Here is a 14,642-nt window from a genome sequence, read left to right as displayed (position 1 = left end):
CCCGAAAGCGGCCGGGAACAGGCACCTTTGCTGTAGCCAAGACCCTGTGGGTGGACTCTGGCGGGCTGTGTGCTGTGGCTCCCAGGATACCCACCCCCCAGCACCTGCCCATGGCCTCTTGCAATCCAGGTAGGGGGATCAGGTTGGAGGGTAGAGTTTTCGGGGACTTTTTAAAATTTGTTTTTATTTCTATAAAGGACTAATACTGGTACTAGGCGGGTGCAGCAGTTGGCTCCAATGTGGCCTGTGACTTGCCCCTCCCCTAGGTGTCAGGCAGCGGGGAGTGACAGTCTGGCGTTAGCTCTGGGAACCCTGCCTGGTAGGGCCTTGGGCTTGAGCGTCCAACGTGAGGCCCAGAAACCCCGCGCGTGTATGTGCATCTTACCTAGGGATTTTGTGCATGAGTGTGGGTGTGGGGGGAGCTGGGCTGGTGCTGTAACCACCCTGGTACTGCCTTCCCACGCGGGGCTCAGTGTGGATGCAGTGAATGAGTCTAGAAATCAGCTGCACAGCTGATGGGTCGAAGGAACAGCCGGCTCTGTTAACTGCCGGCTGCCCCCCTCCCCTCGTGTAAGCAGGCTAAAGGTGGCCCGGGAGCCCAGCCAGCAGCCCCCGCCCGTCAGGCGGAGCTCGGGCCCTGGCAATCTCTGCACTTTGTCATCACGCCCGAGTATTTGACATACGCAATTATCTGCAAATACCCTGATCGGTTTGTATATGAAACACTTTTTTTCCTGCCTTAAGGATGGAATCTGGTAAGTTTCAGACAAGTGGTTGCGGGGGGGAGGTGACCCGGGGGACCGCGGGAGACTGGCCCGATGAAGCCGACTCGGAGAGCTGGGCGACGGGAAGGGACGGGTCTGGAGGTCTCCCCCTCCTCCCCAGCCCCGCTGGGAGGAAAGGCCAAGCGGAGGTAAGTATGGGCCCAGGCTGCGACCTTCGGGTCCTCCTTTGAAAAGAGTGTCCCCTAATCCCTGTGAGGGGGAAGCTACAGGGGGAGCGGGGATCCCACCAGAGGCAAGGCCCTGAGGTTAATCATCTTGATAACCGGAAAGGGCGCTGCCCCGCCTGGTTGCCATCACTGGAAGTGTCAGCCACCAGCCCTCTACACCACCGCAGAATTACCTGCTCATAGAGACGTCTCAGGGAGCCCTCTTCTCGACCCCAATCTGCGGGAAGTAAACCGCAACCAAATTCAAAAAATGCGGGTGCCCCTTTGATCCTCCTCCCCTAGAAGATTCCTAAATCCTGAAGGGTAGTGCCAACCCCAGGATCGCTTACAACTCCTACATCGCAGCTTCAGGTCGACCTGCCCATTACACAGCCCAGCTACAAAAAGAAAAAAGTGGTGATGTGGGGCAGGGAATATCGGAGCGAGATTACTTGTCTCATTTTTCTGCTGCTTTAGGAGTCTGATCCTGGCCGCTGGCTGAGCAGAGAGGCCTCGAGCCCAGGAACTGGCAGGCCACAGGAGGTGCACACAAGCTGATGCTTGCCCCAGCCCCTCTCCGGCTCCACGCCTTACCCTTACCAGCCCACAAGGAGAGCTAGTTTGCTAAGGGTGAATCAACATCGTTAGGAAGAAACACTGACCCGTTCAGTGACGTACCCTCCCCAAGCACTTAGCTACTTGGCTACAGATACCGGGTTTAGTTGCTTTTCATACACGTTACTCGTATTTTTTCAGGAAAAGTGTGAGGTGAAGCAGGTTAGAGAAAGGTGATGTTGGTGTCGGTGTAGGGTCGGGTGGGGGTGGAGGTGTGCATGGCAACACCTTTACTAGAAATGAGGGGAGGGTAAAAAGTCTGCCTTCGTAATAGCCCAACTGCCCAAATCACCGATGCCTGCTGAAAAGGAAGAGGGAGGCAGCCGCAGGCAGGAAAAGAATCCCTTCCTTTCCCCCACCCTTACCAAATCCTTTCCAGCGTCCCCTGGCCAGGTCACCAGGGCTGGGGAAAGACTATTTCGCTGGGAGAACCTCAGCTCTCCCGGCTCTGGCTCAAGCCAGGCCAGTGAGAAAGCACCGGCAGCTCGAGACTGTCCTTACAGTCTTCCGTGGCACCACTGACCCACGACATCCCCACACAGGGAGGGCAACTGAGGCGACTGACAACTCACAGGTCCCAGACCCTGCCCAAGACTCCACAGGAAGCAGCCCGCGACGGCCCGAGCTTGGGCCTTGCTTTCCCCGGCGGACTCCTTGGAGCTCGGCCAGCGATTTGAGGCAGGCTGCGAACACCCACCAGAGCCCTTAGATTCGGCCCCGCGTAGACCGTGGGTGCCAAGGTGGGAGAGAACACGGGAACCCCAGGTTCACAAGCTGGGTTAGGGGTTTCACGACCTCAGCGGGGCGAGCGGCCGGTGACACCCGCTGTGCCTCTTGCAGGCTCCACTACAGCCCTCGGCCTGCGGAGGAGGCAAGGGCAAGAGATCCGGCGGCAGGTCAGACTTTCACGCCTTTATTTCCTATCATTTTTTTCATGCCCTTATCTTCGTTAATACGTGTATGACTGCTATATTCCAACGGCTTATGCTACATAAAATGCCCGGAGAACTCGGCGAGACTTTGCAAATTTGGCTCCCCAGGTGACCGCTCTTCAGTATGCCAGTTCAGGTGTACTTTCTACCCACTTACCTCGCCCGTGTGTACCCAGAGCAGTGCCCATTTTGGCAAAATTGATGGCTCTTTGGGCCCAGCGGAGTGCGCATTGCCCAAACCTGCGCTTGGGAGCTGCACCTTAGCTGGAGCTCCCGCAACGCTCACGCCTAAACGATCTGTCTGACCGAAGCACGCGCAAGCATCCTTCCGCTTTGAAACAAGTTTGCACCGCGTTTTTCACCCCAGACTGCTTTGCTTTCGGGCGCTACTTGGACGCAAGACCCGAAGTGAAGTCCCGAAGGCGAGATCTGAAGGCAAGAGGATTCCTCTGCTCACCTTGATCTGACACACTCCAAGGCCCCAGTTAACTATGGGTTGTATGGGGCGGACGGGTGCAAAGTGACTGCGCCCCGCGGAGGCGCTCGCTACCCGGGTCCGGGTCTCCGAGGGCATCTGGGGTCAGGTTGGCTTGTGCTGACTACCTGCAGCGCGCGCAGATCCCAGGCCAGGGAAAAGGGCGCCGTGTAACCGGAAACAGCCGGTTACTCTCCAGGGATCGGGCCTTAGTAACTTAAGAAGCGCCTCTGAACTACTGGTGAGCGTGTTAAGGCACCTCCTTGCACAACCTCCCACTCCTTCCAGAGCCTTGCGTATTTCCCTTCACTCTCCAGCTCTCCCCCTAAAACCCCGCGGCCCCGCCCGTTAAAGGAGCGCGCCTAGCATTCGATTTACAAAGCTGCCGTTTTATATGTTTATTCGCAGCTAATTGCTTATGCAGGAAAATACTCTTTACCCGGACCAAGGCCTTCCGCCGGGCGCTGACAAACCCCCGCCGGCGGCAGTGGTCTAATGCCACCCGCGAAGTAGTGAAGGAACCGGCGGCGAGAGGGCGGCAGTCTCCGCCACCGGCACTGCTTAGGACTCCCGGTAGGGGGAGTCGCCGCGGGCGCTAGGCCAACCTGGGTCCAGGCCTCAAGTCCGCCTTGCTGCCAGCGGCAACCCTGTATGAAAGGCCTGCCCTCCAGGTGCGCGCGGCCAGCAGAAGAGAGAACACAGGGCCGAGCCCGCCCCTAATTCCGGTGGTTGTACAGCAAAGAAGATAAGCAAGACAGAAGAATATTCTTTAGGTCCAGATATAGGTAAGGAAGTTTGTAGGTCAGATCACCACTTTTCCCATATCCAATGGGAGGAAAAAAGTTTTTTTACATCTATATATCTAAGTCTATTTATATTACAGTGGTTAAGAACTGCTCTTGGTTCCACAAACTTTGAGCCTTATTTAAAAATGTTGAAGTGATCTAATCCCTTTTTATTGTATCTTCAAGTCATTTATTTTCAGAAGCTTTAGGTGGTCCCAGCACAAAATAGGAGCTTAAATGAGACCGGCTGGCTTTGCTGCAGTAATATCACCAACATTTCTGATTCCATCTGCTAAGTAAGGAAGGGTTCAGAAGCTTTCGTTTTAAAATATAACCAATGTTTAGAGAACAACCCTAATCCAGAGTCAAGGGGAAAGCAGTTAGCTGGACTATGAACCAACCCACAGACTACACCACTATGGCCACACACCTGTGCAGAGGGGCCAGAGACTTCCTGGTCAACATTACCTCAGATACAAGTCTGCAATCTCTCCATATACAAAAACCCATTCTTTCCACCAGAACCCACAATTCATAAGAGCTCTTCTAAGCCAATTAATCAAAGTCTACAGAGAGATTCACAAAAGCAAAAAATTTCATACTTGGAAAGAAACTTAAAGACCATTTAGTCTAGCAGTTGCAATTTACTGATGAGGAACTTGAGCTGAGTCGATGCAAAGAATCCCACTACAGATGAGAAAGACCCTGAACATGGGGCTGAGACTGGAACTCTCCTCTTAATGACCCTCACTCAGTCTAGTACAGTTTTGACTACAGGGCACTAGAGATGCGTTTTACTGTTGTCATTATCCTTACAATTATTATCATCTTCCCACATATTTTAAGGTTCTTAGTAAGACATACTCCTTTAATAATATTGTAATAATAACAAAATCTGCAAGGGCTGTGTAAAAAGAGTGTTACAGTTGGTTCAGAGGGAGTCTGAATTTTTGAAGTGAAGTTACATATAGTATTGAAGCATTTGGGGAAGAGAAAAAAGTGGTTGTATTGTTTTACCTCAAATTGAGAACGTTGGATATATGCAAATATATGGATGAATGAACAGAATAGAACAAAACAGTGGGACTGTTGATATTATAAAAGTATTTCTTCCAAGTTGTATATTTTTTTCTCCAAAAACCTGAGTCAATTTAGTGCACTTTAGTGTTTGTTTATAGATTTTTCAATGTTAATTTTGATGTCATTTTTAAGGACCAAGGGGAAAGAACATATATATTTTAAAAATCTAATTTCTAAAAAGTTGATTTAGCCACAGTAGGGAAAATTGAATAAAATACTATATAGTAAGCCTAGAAAATGCTCCCCACTGGCTTTGTAATAAACCCTGAGATATAAATGATATTTTATCATTCTCTCCATAATTATATTTTTTATTTTTTGATAAAGTCAACACAAAAATTATTGGCAAGAATACTCCACTATTCCTTTTGTATCTCATTCACAAAGGCAAAGAGATACATTATCAAATAAGAATGTTTCAGTCTCTTTCCGTAACTAATGTCTAGTCTTTAGCAAATGGCCCTGTGATGTCATTGAAATGGGTATTGGACAAGGTACCAATTGATTTATTGATTTCTCTTTTTCAGAGTCCTTCAGGGATTGAGGAGAAGCAGGAAAAGCATCGGTTGGCTGAGATGTGCAATACTTACTCTATCATACACATGCAAAATGACAATTCAGAAGCACTGCTCACAGAAATTTATAATGGAATGACACTGAGGCCACTCAACTGAGCAGTCTGCCTCTCTCTCACACTATCATTTTATCTACCTTTCCAATTGCAACCTTTTATAAGTCAAAAAGCACCAAGTTTTCACCTAGCCTACGTACAATATTGGGGATAGAAGGAGAAAAGAAGTTGGGGGGAAAAATCAGAATAGACACATTTGCTTTCAAACACAATCCCATAAGTCTTGCTCTAGGGCACTGTAAGCTCAGTAGTATCCCTGAAGACTGCTCTTGCTGTGGATCCCACAAGGGATCTCTATGGTGCATGGGCTGGAGTCACTTCCCACCCGGGGAGTCTGAGAGCCTCCTGAGAGTGGCCTGAACCTGTGATGGTTCAGACTCATGCAGATTCCTGTCAATAAAGAAAATCAGGCTACTCCAATAATTTTGGTATTATAGGAGAGGATTTCAAAGCCAGGCTCCTTTCAGGCTCATTCACTGAACTGGTTTTTGAAGATAAAGACTTTTAATCCAAGTCCTGTTAAAAATGCCAACTAACCCTCCTTGAGAAACTCTACATGTTGTTACATCACTTAGGAATTACCACACACATTATCTGCAGCAAAGCTGAAAATAAATGGATAAAAACAAACCTCAGACTTCCTCTCCCTTGGCACTCAGTATGGGTGAGCTACATTGAGTAACCAGGAAAATTTACCATAATGCATTCTATCACTACCGCATATTAGCTACTTTGTTTTTCCTGTTGCTTCCTGCTACTCCAAGAATTGAACATCTTTGCCTTGCAGAGCTTTCTAGACATTTAGCTTGATCCTCTGGGTTTAGCACCATGATCTAGAAAATCCCTAGTCACTCAGGTGAGATGACTGTTCTCCACCTTGTGTCTGTGAGAGTGGGCAGAAGGATATGCTTAAGAGAGCTTTTCTTTTCCACCCCCCAGGAGAGCAGTGTGCTTCCAGAATATGTGGTGTGTTGTGCCCTAGTTGTGCCCTATCCACCTCAAGGCAGGATTCTAGGCATGCTCTTCTCTAAGAGGGACTGGATGAGGATTCCCATGAAGGATCTAGAACATTACCTGTACCCTTCTTATCCCAGGGAAGGCTAGTAGTGAAGAAGATATTGGGCAGGAAAGATGGGAAGAAAAGGAGAACTATGACTACTTTTAAGGAGGTTATGCCATTGTGAGCCTGGTGCCCATGTAGGAAACAACTCTCTTTTTTTTAAAGATTAAATTTATTTAAACAATGGTATACATCTTCCTCCAATGGTAACTTTAATGATTATTAAAAATTCTTGAAATTTCTGTAAATGTTGGGGGAAATGAAGCATCATGCTTTGGGATTTTAAACCTACAGAGTAAGTCAACTCTACTTTCGCTACTTACTAGCAGTATAAAGCTGGGGCAGTTCATGTATCTCTTACCCACAGTTATCTCATAAAATGGTGAGGATTAAGTGAAACACTACATGTGAGTTGCTTAAAACACTTCCTAGAACATAATAAAAACTTAAAAATGTTCACTCTATTATTATGGTATGGGAATTGCTGATCTAACTGGCTCTTTTTCTCTTAATTCACCTGCAAATCCCTGAATGTGAACAAGGAGTTGAAGATTGGATCACATTGTTCTATTAGATCCATCTTTTTTAGACAAAATAATGCAAAGAATCTTATGTTACTTCATCACCAATGAAGTGATTTTGAATTTTTATTAAGCATCTCTCTAGAATATTTTGCTCACCTGTTCTGTATACACTTCTGTCCCCTACATCAGAGGCTCCTCAGCCAGGTGAGATAGGCAGGGACTATCTGCTGAGTGGTCATTTCAAAGTCCTCCAGAGAGGGCGATGCTCAGGCAGGTAGAACATTGTCTCATATGGTGCCAGAGATGTAACATTACATTGGCTCAGAGCACAGAAAAAGAGGCTCACAGACTATGTCCTCTGGTCTTTGATTCTTGCTACAGGGACACAAGGTGTCATACCAAATGCTGAGAAGACCCTAGGCTTACTCTGAAAAACATTTCTGTCACATTTCGACATTAAACTTGCCCAGGGACCAATATTGTTTTGTTTGGTGTTGATGAAAAAATAAAATATTGTCATTTCCCTCTCTATTACAGTCATCTGATTTTGTGAAAGAAAATGATTACACCTTGCTGGATTGGGCAGTATTCTCTATCCAGTTCATAAACCCTGTGTTGTTCTCCTTGTGGTCAGATTTTTCTCTGGGCTGTGTTCCTTTAGCTACCTGGAGAGCACTAGCAGGCCCAAGAGTAGGCAGTGAAAAAGCAGAGCATTTGGAGCAGCAATGCCAAGCCATTCTCTTCACTTGCCTGAAAGACCAAAGCCAAAGCAGGGGGACTGTGCTTGAAACCTCAAAGGAGGTGGCTCTCCAGCCTTTAGTAAAAGCAGAGCAGATCGCAGGAGTTACTGCCAAAGGGCCCACTCCTTCCCTGCTGTGACTTTGTGTCTCTGCCTGAGGACTTCTCAAAGTCCACACACTAAGCCAAGTCAGTTTTCGGCAGGTTCTTGATGTACCTGGTCCACCATTGCCTGGGCCTTGAGATCTAAGCATCAAAATGCAGAGTGGTGAGGCCCAGGGAGAGACTATCAGAAGGGAAACACCCAGGTTGCTGTTATGTCTGGTTCTCTCTTTGATTTACTGTCCTTTGTGAGCTCTGCCTAGAGATTTAATTTACACCAGTTTGAAACATTCATATAATAAAATTTCAGTGACCTTCCAGACCATGCTCACTCCCACAGACCAAACGCAAATTGATTGCTTTGTACCAATGAATTTCACAGGGCAGCTTAAGGGAAGATGCCACCCACATGCTGGGGACTACTGTCCCAAGAGGAAAACCCTCAGGCTCTTTGGGGTGGGTTGGGTTATTATAAACTAAAACTGAAATAAGGAGCCTGAAGTATTAACTCCCTCTTTTCCCTACCCTCCTGCATCCTGCAAAACAGCCTTTTTAAAAATTAAAAAATTTTTTATAGCTTCTGTAGATATTTTCAGTCCTGGAGAGAAGAAAAAGGACCTGGATAATAGCCACCAAACTGGATTGATTGGCTGAAAGGCTCAGGCTTCTGTTGACATGAAGAACCTCAAAGTACAGAATCATTTCAGTTCAACAAATATACTCAGAATGTCGTTCACACATTCTCAACTGCTCAGTTATCTTCTGTCTCAAGGAACAATGAAACAACTATGAAAACAATAGCCATGAATGGTACTAGCTTATAGGTATTATTTCATTTAATTCTCAAAACAATACTGTGAGATAGGTACAATTATCCCCTGCATTTCATTTTCAAAAGTAAGTCCAAAGAAGTTGAAAACCAGCACAAGATCACACTGCTAGTTAAGAATGGAGTTTAACTAGTAGACCTGAGCTACTCAGACTTTCTCTCTGCTTCTGTCATCAGCCTCACAGTGAGAAGTCAGATGAGATTTTAGGCCTGTCATGTTTGTATAAAGGCACCCTATAGCAATCATTTGAGAGTATATTTTTAGGCAGGGAACTGCCCCAGGTACATTAAAAAATACCTCATGTGCACCATCTAAGAATTTACAATCTAAGATCCGTTATTAAAAGGACCATATCCTGCTTGGCCAAACAAATGATGGACAAAATATGTAAGTAAGCAAACAGATTTTATAGCCATATGTACAATGACACAAGTTCATGTTTTGGAGTGACAAAACAAGAGTAGGCTCTATAGGAGAGGAGTAGCCTATTTAGAAATCCAAGCTTAGAGATGTGATCTCAGTGATGACATTCAGCACCTACTTCTTGGAAGAAGGGGTACCGTTGATGATGATGGAATCGAAACAAATGAACAGTTGCCCACAATGGTAGGGGAAGGAACCTCGTGTAGACAATGAAGTTCACAATCTACTAAGGACATAAGATGTTCTCACCAGGGCAGTGGTCAGAACAGCCAACAAGAGTCACATGGAAAGCGATTGTCTGGCAAGTCAGGGCAAGGATAATGTTTTCCAAGGCCACATACTCAGCTTGTTACTGATATCCTAAATCATTCATTCCATTGTATTCATGACTACCATTCCTATGAAAACCTCCTCCAAATATTTTGTAGGAAGGTTGATACTGTGGTCTGACACATGTCAATCAAAGTCTCAATATAATTATCAATAGATTATATACAATGTATTTAGAACTATGGCAGATGGTGTGAGGAAAGCAATGACTTTACAAGACCCCTCTCTTCAAAGAATCTGGAATTCATTTAGGACGCTAGATTCACTCAGGTAAAATAGCAGGTAACAACTGAAAAGGCCATCATCATTTTCCTAAGAGGCACTGTACCCTCATAAATAAAATGCCACAGAATGATAGAAAGATTGAAGTATGAAAATAGTCCAGTAAGGTGAAATTTTAACTAGACCTGGAAGGATGACTAAGACTGAAGTAAGCTAGGAGGACAGGGTTTGACAGGAGCAGAAGCTGGGTGCCACAAAGACACAAATAACAGTTTAGATTAAAGTAGTGAGGGGGAATCTGGTAGCTAGAGTAGGAGTGTTTATGGAGGCCTCTGATACTGCCCAAAGGGAGCATACAGACTTGAAGAAGAAATAGGAGCCACAGCAGTTCCCATCTGCTCCCCTCTGAACTTTGGAGGCATTTAAAACTGACTTTAGATATGTCCTTTCATTATTGGGTGCTTGTCCTCTTTTCATTATCACAAAAATCATACTTCTGTTGTCGAAGCATTTACAAGTACATGTAAGAAAAACTCCAGCTCTAACAATATGCCCCCCACCAAAAAATAAAAAAGGAGGAAAGAAGGAAGAATTATCATGGTAACAGTATGCAGGGTTTCTCTGAGGAACAAAGGGCGAGTGGGGCAAGACTGGTTAGAAGGGTAGCAGGGTAAAAAGCTCTTTCTGTAACCACCATCCCAGAATCCCAGACACCAAGTCCAGAGCAATAGCAGTAGGGATAGGGAAGCAACTCTGAATCTGAGAGATCTGCCAAAGGAGGTCGCCGTCAGGCACTTTTCTGATAACTGAAATGGCACATAGTCCCCCCAGCTTATTGGAGTCCCAGCTCCAGGGCATAACTACTGAATTCTTGCCTGGATTTTGCCACCTCAATCATTTTCTTCCAGAGCCTGATCATCCAGTGTCTCACTGGGTCTGTTCCCAGTAAAGTGGCCCCAAAATAGGCTAGGAGGGTGATAAATTTCTAGAAATTACTATTTGCTTGAGAGAGATGCTGGAAACTGCTTTCCACCTTCTGAGAAAAAGCGTCCTGGTCCAGGCTCTTGGACTGGTCTTCTGAGGCCTTCTCAGACTGAGCAGGTGTTAGAGGGGCTCCCGGTCAGCCATGTGCTGCACAGGCACCTCCTCCAGGGAGGTACTGCCACCCCCAGATGGTCAAAGCGGCAGGTGTGTTTCATGATGCAGCAGAGCACTGTCTTGTTTGTTCTCTCCCTCTCCATCCACAAACCACTTTTCTCAGTTGCTTCATAGTTCTCCCTATCATTTGCCAGCTCTGTTTTATATTAGTAATCCTTTACCACTCTTTCTATAACCACTAGCCACTATCTTGCCTCTAAATTGCTTTTGAATCACAAGCCAAGAACGGTTTTGAGAGAAGAAAATATTCTAGGCTCTTCTGTGAAAAGTAGGGTGGATAGATCTTCAAAATATCAAAACTTACATTAACAGCAACTCTCATGGATATAACAATAAGGAACTTGTGACAAACCTCTGGTTTTCATCCAGAAATTGTTCAACTATTTCCTATCACATGACTTAACTCAGACACGCGGTGGAAACTGAGGAGTGATTCCAGAGCCTCTAACATTTCCAAATCACACCATGCCTACCAGGAGTATCCTGGCTCCTACTTACATGTTCATCACCATCGTTGTCTTCATCACCATCTTCACCCCACTGACAGGAAAGCCCTTGGGTTCCCTCCTCTTCCCCTGGCCTCTCTCTGCAAAGCAGAGCATTCTCTCCCATGTGCCACCTTGAAGCACTAGCTTCCCAGACCCCTGCGCTGGCTCTGCCTGCAGCTCAGGACCTCTCTCTGTGGAGGAACCTGCTGGGCCTTTCAGACTGCTACCAGGAAGGCCAAATGAAGGAATTAAACAGAGGCCCCCATCCAAGGCACCCCTGTTGAGTAGAAGGCTGTGCTCCAGTTATGTCCCTTCCCTGATCCTCAAATGGCAGCTTTCCAATTCTTGATATCCAGAACCCCCTAAGTTACTTTCCTGATCTTTAAGGTGGCAGAATTGTTTGAATTCAGGAAGCTGTGGACCACATGTCCCCTGGCCCTCTGTGATGGCCGTCTGCACACCAGCAGGAACCAACAAATTGGAAGCCACCAAACCAAGTAAGGATTTCCAATGAAATCATTCATGATCCATCCCTAATTCTGTCACTTAGCAGCTTTCAAATGATGGTCAAGGCAACCATTTTTTTTTTTGGTTTCTTAGCTATAACATATGGATAAAAATCTATACATGCCTCGCCTGCCTCACAAGATGTTGTGATAATGAAAAGTGATAATTTGCTGAAAAGGACATTGAAAACTGTAAACTACTGTGCAAAATCTGTCTATTCCTGCTTTGATATCAATGTCTGTGCACCAATCTGCAAAGTCAGTTTAGGAAAACAATAAAACAAGTTCTTAAAAAATAAAATGTATTTCTGAAATTTTAAAATCAACCAGACCTGTAGCATTATTAGTCTTCTGAAGCTTAACTGGACTGAGCTCACATCAAACATCTCAGTAATCCACAATGAAGGTTCTACGTGTAGATCCTGGGGTCAGAAGGTGCAAAAACCACCTCAGAAGCTAATCCCAAATTCAATCTCATTAGAGCCATAGGATCTGCACTTCATCCACACTCCATTCCTCTGCCACGGGACTCAATAGGAGGGGAATCAGCCAACTGAGTCAAGTGTCTGGGATAAGAAGGAAGGTGGGAACTCTTGGGGACTTAGCCAGGCTGCCAACCTTCCTTACTCCCCCCGCTGCACTGAGTCCATCCTGTCCTACTAGTGACATTTCTGCCTGTGCAGTCTCAGTTCTTTGGTACCTGTGCCCATGTACTGGACATCAGTGTCCTCTAGGTAGGGGTCTGTCCTGCTAGCCACTACAGCAGGGCTCTGCAGTAGCAATAGAATAACATGTATGCAATTAAAATTTTTCTAGTCACTATCTTTTAAAAAATAAAACAGGTAGAATAATTTTAATAATAGATTTTAGTTTACCCAAGCTATCCAAAATACTTTCAACATGTATTCAATATAAAAATTACTGAGGTATTTTATATTCTATTTTTTTTTCCTGCTGAGTCTTCAAATACCAGTGTGTATTGCATATCATCCCATCCCAGTCTGGACTAGCTGAATTCCAAGGGTTCAAAAGCCACATGTGTGTGGTAGCTACTGGATTGGACAGAGTAGCACTGAATTACATCACCCAGGGCCACTTCACTTCCTATGTCCTCAAAGCCAGGTTCCCAAGGTTGCCAAAGTGCTCATGAGATAACCTGATAAAAACCATCTGTGGCTCAGTGGTCATAAGAGAGAATTAGAAGTGCCCAGCCTTAACCACACGCACACACACACACACACACACACACACACACACACACACACACATACAACTATACAGACACACTTGAGCCATGCAGCTTCCTCTTCTCCTCCTAGGAATTTAGGGATTTGAATGAGAATAGTGGCTTAATGCAAAAGCTTGTTATTAAGTCAGAATTTGAGGTCGAGCTGTGGAGACAGTGTCAGAGGTGCTGGGGGTATTGGAAACCCTTGCAGGGAAGTCCTCAAAACAAAAGGTGTGCACGGCTACCTGTCTCCTCTTGAGTGGGAACAGGCTTAGCCAGTGCGGCAGCCAAGACAAAGGGTAACTGAGGTTCTACTGACTTAAGGATGGCAGAGCTCATGAATGCAATCACCTCCAGAATTTCTTGGCTCTTGATTTAATTCAACAAACATGTGTTGAGTACTTACCAAGTATTCTGCTAGACAGTGAAGCTGAAAAAAGACCATCTCTTCCTCATCTCCGTATGGTCAATGTCTTAACTGGGGAGTTTATACAATTTAAGCCAAAGGCAAAAAACATTTGATGTTTTATTTCCCTATGCAGCTTTATTTCTGATGTAAACATTTAGGAGGCATTCCTCCAACACTGAAATCCACTGGTCGACCTCCATGCCTACCTGGAGCTCACCTGGGTGTGTGGGAGGGAACTCCAGGGTGAAGCCTCCATTGTCTGACAAAGGAAGGAACAGAGGTCACTAGATCTTGAATATATATATAAAGAGAATTTTATAACCAGGTAATTTTCAGGGGAGGATTGCTAAAATTTTAACAGAGCTTAGTCCACTTCATCTTTAAAGGCTCCAGGCAGAGCTCCACACTGGGCTGGAGGGAAGGGGGAATAGGAGGAAAGGAAGACTCAGTCCTCACACAGGAGAAGAAGCTGCTGGGCTTTATAGTCCCAGTGGCCAAAGGAGATGTCTGCACTCTTAGAAACGCATCTCGAGCTTTCAGTCTTGGCAAGCTGGCAAACTCCATGATCATTCTGTCAACTACAAAATCACCAGCTTACACACAACAGCCAGGTCGATCCCATACACACACCCCACGTAGCACTTTGTAGCTTATTACAGAGGAACTTGAAAGAAAAAAAAACCTCCCTGGCCTGGAATATCTCCCAGGGAATCACAAACTGGAACTTCTTTGGAAAACAGAAATGTCTGGTCATCTCATATATGGTCCACGTGAAGAACACTCAGTCAGGAAAGGATTGTGCTTCAAAGGTTCACCTGCTAAGTCCACTGTTGGAAAGCCATATGCATTTTCCCATAGAAACAATTTCCCATGGCAATTGCTTAGGGCCCCAACCTTTCCCAAAAGGACTCTTTAACTCACGGTGCTGCTGACATATGACACTTTTATGATGAAAAGCAGGAGAGTGTTATGTCATTGCCACGCTAGGAATTAAACTCTAGAGGAAAATACACTGAAAAAGAGCTTGATATTTGGAGTGAAAGCTGAGGACAGAGGGAGAGCCGGTCTATCACCTGCCACCACATCCCCACAGCAGTCTGCAACCCGGAGCCCCACCACACCGAACCACTGAAGGCTTCGGGCGGTTCGATCCAGCCCTCAAGGCTTGTCCTCTC

The 14,642-nt window shown here is 45.8% G+C and overlaps 1 long non-coding RNA gene across 1 annotated transcript; it reads left to right on the top strand.

Moving 5' to 3' along the window:
- The first annotated feature begins 431 nt into the window (after positions 1 to 431).
- LOC118920094 (uncharacterized) lies at positions 432 to 7,551 on the top strand. Its single transcript, XR_005027759.2, has 3 exons — positions 432 to 913; positions 3,362 to 3,738; positions 6,237 to 7,551. It is a non-coding gene; the product is annotated as an uncharacterized LOC118920094 (long non-coding RNA).
- The last annotated feature ends 7,091 nt before the right edge of the window (positions 7,552 to 14,642 follow it).

This window comes from Manis pentadactyla, chromosome 6 (genome assembly GCF_030020395.1).
Source record: "Manis pentadactyla isolate mManPen7 chromosome 6, mManPen7.hap1, whole genome shotgun sequence".
Lineage (NCBI taxonomy): Eukaryota > Metazoa > Chordata > Mammalia > Pholidota > Manidae > Manis > Manis pentadactyla.
Note: the sequence above shows the minus strand (reverse complement) of the source record. Positions and strands in the feature narration are given on the sequence as shown.